The sequence below is a fragment of the Dasypus novemcinctus genome, chromosome 1 (assembly GCF_030445035.2).
Source record: "Dasypus novemcinctus isolate mDasNov1 chromosome 1, mDasNov1.1.hap2, whole genome shotgun sequence".
In the NCBI taxonomy this organism is placed as follows: domain Eukaryota; kingdom Metazoa; phylum Chordata; class Mammalia; order Cingulata; family Dasypodidae; genus Dasypus; species Dasypus novemcinctus.
In genome coordinates, this window is record NC_080673.1 from 118,663,301 (window position 1) to 118,670,624 (window position 7,324).

At 37.7% G+C, this 7,324-nt stretch overlaps 1 pseudogene; it reads right to left on the minus strand.

Annotated features, from left to right (window-relative positions):
* Positions 1 to 3,536: 3,536 nt before the first annotated feature.
* LOC101428263 (ras-related protein Rab-22A pseudogene) lies at positions 3,537 to 4,202 on the minus strand (annotated as a pseudogene).
* Positions 4,203 to 7,324: the final 3,122 nt, after the last annotated feature.

Below are 7,324 nucleotides of genomic sequence, written 5' to 3' on the forward strand. Positions count from 1 at the left end.
CCAGAACCAGATGGTTTCACAGATGATTTCTATCAAACATTTATAGAATGATTTATACCAATCCTGTTTAAACTCTTCTAAAAAAAATGAAAAGGAGGGAAACATACCCAACACATTTATGCAGCCAACATCATCCTAATACCAAAGCCAGATAAAGATACTACAAGAAAAGAAAATTACAGACCAATCTCTAATTGCAGCAGTTTAATACTATTGATGAATTCCAAAAAGAAATATTGGATTATGCTTGTAATCTGATCTGTACGTGGGCATGACTGGGTTATGATTAGGGTGTTGAGCCCACTAAGGGGTGGGGACTCACAGGTAAAAGGCATGGCAAAGAACAGAGTTGAGGGTTTCTGATGTTGGAGTTTTGATGTTGGAGTTTGATGCTGAAGACTTAAGCTGGAGTCCTGGGAAGTCAGCACACAGAGGGGAGAAAAGCCAGCCCCAGGAAGAAAGGAACACTGAACCCAGAGAAAAGCAAGCCCTAGGAACACAGGAACCTAGGATGCCTGAACCCTCGCAGACATTGGCAGCCATCTTGCTCCAAATAGATTTTGGTGAGGGAAGTAAATTATGCTTTATGGCCTAGTATCTGTAAGCTCCTACTCCAAATAAATACCCTTTATAAAAACCAACAGATTTCTGGTATTTTGCATCAGCACCCCTTTGGCTGACTAATACAATAATGAACATAGATAAAAATTTCTCAAAAAAATACTCACTAATTGAATCCAATAGCATATTAAAAGAATTATACACCATGATCAGGTTGGTTTTTTTCCTGGTATGCAAAGGTGATTCAACCTAAGAAAATCAATTAATGTAATACAACATATTAACAAATTGAAGGAAAAAAAACAACACATGATCATCTCCACTGGATCAAAGACCTAAAAATAAAAGCCAGGACCATAAAATACCTAGAAGATAATGTAGGGAATCATCTACAAGAACTTGCAGTAGGTGGGGGTTCCAATTAACTTAGCATATTTTGAATTTTACAAAAATGTGTCATTTGTGTAGTCTGCAATTTATTCTTTTGGCTCAGTACAATGCTCCTATGCTGCTGCTGTTACCCATTCATTCTCACTGCTGTAGCTTTCCATTCTGTACATGCTTTTACTCCATGTATCACATGCTTTTACTCCAATCTACAGCTACAACTCATGTGCTAATGATGAACACTTGAAGGTTGCCTTTTTTTATTATTTATTTTGGTCCTATTAGAAATGTTCTGCTATGAACACCTTCTACTTGTCTTCTGGAGCACATGCACAAGAGGTTCTCAAAGTAATAAAGCCAAGAGTGCAATTGCCATGTCTAAACTAGAGTTGATGCTCTTCAATTTTACAGGATAATCACAAATTGTTTTTCCAAAGTATTAGTAACAATTTACCCCATGAGCAGCAACATATAAATATTCCAATTTTGTCCTGAGTCCTTACTTTCATTTAGTTTTAAGGTATCACCTTCCTATTCCCAAAAACAATAATCAATTCTTCAGCCATCTCATGAAGAAATGATATAACACAGGAGTTAGGAGTAAAAATTTCAGAGTCCATTTGCCCAGGTTCAAATCCTTAACTCTGCTACTTAAAAGCTGTGTAATATGGACAAATTGATTACCTCTCCATGACTCAGTTTCCTCATCTTATTTTTTGAAACTTAAAATTTATTAATATATTTACATAATTTAAAATACTTTATGCACTGGTATCATAAATATAAACTACAACTTCACAAATGCTAAACAACAGAAATAATTGTTTTCCTACCAGAATATGTGGTTAAATAAAAAATTGACAGCATCTACAACACTTTCTTTTTTTTCCTTGGTTCCTTTTTTAAACCATCATCAGTCAGTTTAGATCAGGGGTTCTTAACCTTTTTTGTTCCACAGACCTTCTTGCCAGTCAGGTGAAAACCATGGACCCTTCTTCAAATGTAGCAAAAAACAGCTTTATGACACTCAACATTTGAATGTCTTTAAATTAAATTTTAGGATATTTCAAAATTACATTCTACAACTGTCCCATAATTTCAATACCTGATAACCTAACACAGTTCAACATCTGTTCACACAGTCATTTTTGGCAAACATTTAGAAATTCGAGTTTTCCCACAGTGTCATAAAACCATCTCCAACATCCTTACCAACTTTTTTGCAGGCAGTTATCCAGTGCAATCAGAACAAGCTACATCAAAATAAAAATCATACTAAATCTACACTATTGTGTATATTATTTAAAAAATATATCACACTCACATCAACACACCCCCACAAGAATATTTTTTTGAATTTTCAATTCAAGTTCATAGACCCCCCTGGAATCTTTCCATGGACCCCCATGGACCCCTGGCTAAGAATCCCTGGTTTAGAGAAACGGACTTGGCCCAGTGGTTAGGGCGTCCGTCTACCACATGGGAGGTCCATGGTTCAAACCCCAGGCCTCCTTGACCCGTGTGGAGCTGGCCTATGCGCAGTGCTGATGGCGCAAGGAGTGCCCTGCCACGCAGGGGTGTCCCCTCCATAGGGGAGCCCTACGTGCAAGGAGTGCACCCCCTAAGGAGAGCCACCCAGCGCGAAAGAAAGTGCAGCCTGCCCAGGAATAGTGCCACACACACGGAGAGGTGACACAAGATGACGCAACGAAAAGAAACACAGATTCCCGTGCTGCTGACAACAACAGAAGCAGACAAAAAAACAAAACACAGCAAATAGACACAGAGAACAGACAACCAGGGTTGGGGTGGGGAGAAATAAATAAATAAATAAATTAAAAAAAAAAAAAAAAAAGAATCCCTTATTTAGATCATAGGAAATCCAATTTATTTCAGACAGCTTCCCTAATACCACCACCTTGATCATAAGTGCTTATGCTAAAAGTTGACAATAATGTATTTGGTGACACACTCATGACACAAGCTCAGAATGCAAACCAAGGGTAGTTACACATCTGCTGTTTTTGTTGCTAATTTACTGTTTGTATCCATGGCTAATATTTTTAATGAAAAATGAGTGCTTCAGAGATAGCAGGGGAATGAAATCCTTTCCATTGGTCCTACCAATAACCCATTTTAGCTTCAAACAATAATTGTCATCCCTCCACTGTCAATATACCACCACATTTTAAATGGTCCAACTTCTAACAGTGCTTATGGGAAGCCAAGGAAATCAAAATTCTGCAAAGTTTTTTTTTTCTTTTCCCTTCAAGAACCACGAGAGTGTAAATTTTCCCTTTATAAATGTCATGTAAAATCTTGATTACAAAACTACTCAACGGTTTAATCCTACCAACCATACAAATTATATATTCCTTTTTAGAAGGTCAAAAACCAGTAATGCAGTCCCTTTGTGCACACCAGAGATACTTTACCCAAGAGAAGTCCAAAGATGGAAACTTCTTCAAAGAGAGAACAGATCTGGTCAATTTCTGTGGGTCCTTATAAGCCCAAGATTGACTCAAGACCTGAGAAATCTGGAGGCAGGGACTTCACCCTCTTGCTAACTTTCAGGACCGCCTACTTCATCAAGTCTGAGAGGCTGAGGCTGCGCAAAGGCAGCTTCGCTGTGGCTCTGAAGGTGTCTTAGGAGTTCCAAGTCCTTACCACGAGATGGCAGGTCAGTGGACGGAATTCTTCCACTAATTTCTGTAAAAAGTTCGTTTATGTTTACAGCGTTTTTCCCACTCGTCTCCACAAAAATCTCGTGGCTGGAGCCAGCGAAGTCCTCGGCGTCTCTCTCCGTGACTTACCTGACACTGATAAGGTAGCCTTTACTTTCTGCGATGGCAACTACAGTATCAGGCGGGCCGTGCTGTCAAAGCTCTTTTTCTCAGTTCTTTGAGGTTGAAAATGTCTCTTCTTTCGTGATATCATAAACTGACGGCCACGGCCAACCCACGGTAGCATATTGGTGCTAAGGCACGAAATGGTTCTTGTCCAGCTGTATGCCAGATTAGGAATTTCTGTAGCTCATGTTCGTACTGGACAGTCTCGGTCATACAAGGCGCCCCTATCATGGGGTTGATGTTGGGATCGGAACTGCCTTTCACAAACCGCCATACAATGCTCAATTTATCTGTGCCTCTGTCCCCACAGGCACCCTCGAGCTCCCTCAGCGCCAGGGCCCAGGAGCCGGGGCCCAGGCCTGCCGCCCTAAATTGAGGAGGCTGGGGCCGGGCCAGCTCAAGCATCCCTGAGCCGCCGGTGTAGCATCTTGGTACCCACCGGCAGTTTCCTCATCTTTTTTTTATTATTATTAATTTATTTATTTATTAATTTTATTTTTTTAATGTTACATTCAAAAAATACGAGGTCCCCATAATATGTCCCCCGTCCCCCTCACCCTACTCCTCCCCCCATAACAACAATTCCTCCATCATCATGTGACATTCACTGCACTGGGGAAAATATTGGTTTGTACCACAAAGGATTGCTATGAAGACAGTAAATAATTACTTGACATTGCTGTTTTTCTCCTCATTCTGTTGAACTACTTAGAGAACACTGAAGACTCTTAGATTGTAGCACATTGTATCTTGATGTGTTTGCCATACTGCTTTCTTATACTGAAATGTCCTTCCTTCCATGCTTCGCCTGAACTTCATTCTTCAACAGCAATTCTGTGAAACATCCTCAGACCCAGGTAGAATTGATCAACTTACTTAGGATTACCACTGCTTCTTTCACATGCCTCTGATGTATCACTTATCACATTGCCCTCCAATCATTTGTTTACTTTCTGTCTTCTTTACTATAATTTCAGTTCCTTTGTGGACAGAACCTTTCATTTTTATTCCTTATATTCAAGACTTTAGTAGACCTTTAATAAATGTTTGATGATTGAATTGATGGATAGATGAATAGATGGATGATTAATTATGACTAATTGCAAATATCATTGTTACTGGCCACAAACAATTATTTTTTTAGTTTTCCAAATTCAACCAGAATGCAGTTAAATATTTATACCACTGTGTTCTCCTAACAGACTCTTATTAACAGAATTCTATTTTCTCTTTTAACATATTACAAGCATCTTTAAATGTGGCCTTTTTGTCTGTATGCAGTAATAACCTTTTCTCCAACCAACCTTTGTGAATTAATATTCCCTTTATTTTCCTACTCTATGAGAATATTACCTCACAGCACAACTGAGGGGGAAAAGAATATTCCCTGAGCAGAGCCTTGGAACACAAAGTAATTTTATGGCTCTTCTTACTCCTGTGTAGTTTTTAAATTGGTAAAAAATGTTGAGCCCTTTGTTTCTTTTTTCTCTAGAATTAGAAAGAAGAGATACTTTGCTGTTACAATGTTAATTTATACTGCCAAACTTTAAGCAAGAAATAAAGTTCACTGCTTGTTTTTAACTGGAACCCCTTCTGATACTTCCCCTTCATTCTACTTCTGTGTGAACATCTGTCACATAGAACAGCTCAAATTATTTGGCTGTTCCATCTTATATGAGTCAAACCTTGCTCCTTAGTATTTCTACCCAAATGTCCTCAATTTTGACATCTGGCATTGTACAGTGAAGCCAAACACTTCAAAATTATTTTTCCCCTGAACTTGACTAGTTCCTTTAGGGCTTCTTCATACTACTAATTAGCTCTTAAAATGTTGCATCTAGACTTGAACACACACCCTAGATGTGATGGGAGAAGTTTACAATGGATTATGATTTAGATATATTTTTATTCTACAGATATGTTCTACATCCCTTGTTTTTAATGTACAATTATATTACTATAGCTTAAAAATATATACTTTGTTAGTCATCTCAAACTATTAACAGACACCAAGTTTCTTCAGGCAAATATATTTTTTATTAAATTTCATCTCCTTAGTTTTGTACTGTCATTGCCCACTCAACTTTTAAAAAAATTATAATTCTTATTTCACCGAGCTGAATTGTTACCGCATTTGCATCTATGTCATCTGAAAATTTGGTAGTATGACGCAAAGTTCTTTAAGAGACAAACAGAAAATACCATTTGTGTGCTCAGAGAATGATACAATGTCTGGTACATAATAAATATTCAATTTAAATTGAATGAAAGGATTCTGAATAAATGGTCATTCTTTAATATTAAAGTCAGTCAAAATCCAGCTCATTTACTTTCCTAAATATCTTCCCCTTTTTCCTATTTCCCTATCTTATAAAAATGACACAGTCATCCTTTCATATAATGCAAATCCTAAGCCATAGAGTCTTTTCAGTTTTCGGGTGGACACTTTTTTTCTCACCCCCTGCATCTTCACTCTTCCCTTTCTGCTCTAATGAAAGTTTCTGTTTCAACCACTCATCAAAGACAGTGACATTAGTAATTTCTATTGCAATCAGGGGTTGTGCTTTTGCTTACTGGACGTGTGCTATTTGCAGGTTAATTCCCTTTTCCAGACAAACTGCCACATAAGTGAGTGTCTGCTCAAACAGCTGCACTTAACAGCAAGAATCACACATGGTAACACAACAGTGAACTGCAAACAGTCTACTGATGCCATTCTATATTCAGGGCAGAAATTAAGGGAATTGCATATAAATACTCAAAATGTTTATGACGATTTATTTATGCACACAGCAAATGTCAGATCTATTCCGCATCCATTAACAGATTCAATTGTGCCAGGTGCTCAGCTGTATGAAAGATGAATGAGACAAAACTCTTGCCCTTAAGTTCAAGGTCTAGGGAGAAAGATAAACATGGGGGAAATTCCAACATGAGACATCTAGGATGGTGTAAATATGTACAAAAATATAGAAAAAGTTGTCCAAGTACTGGGATCTTTGGGAATAACGTTTTAGGAAAAGGTCCAGGAATAGAATTAACATCCATCAAGTTCATCTTCTTTGCAAAAAGCTTATTCATATTGTTTTATATGTAACAGGAAATATGCTGACAACTAATGCTAGAGATTTCTTAAATAATATAAAAGTAATGCTGATACCTTTCACCAAGAAACCAACGCAAATATTATATCAATGATTCTAATCAAGATGGAACAGTAAGATATACCAACTCTGCTCCAAACACATAGCCATGATAGAGAAAATATGGAAAGGTAAAGTCAAAAAGACACAGATGGAACAAGATAAATATCTCTGTTTTAAACTGGGCTTCCAAGACTGCATAAGCCTGGAGCAAAAACTTACTACTCTATTAGATAGTACAATTCCATGGAGCAGAACTAAGGGGAAAGAGGAATAAAATAGAGAAGGAGAGAAAAACGGTTCAAGGTATTAAACATGGTTATGTCATGAGACGGTCCTCTATGAGGCTGTATAAAGAGTTCCCAATCAGTGGAAGGGAGAAAG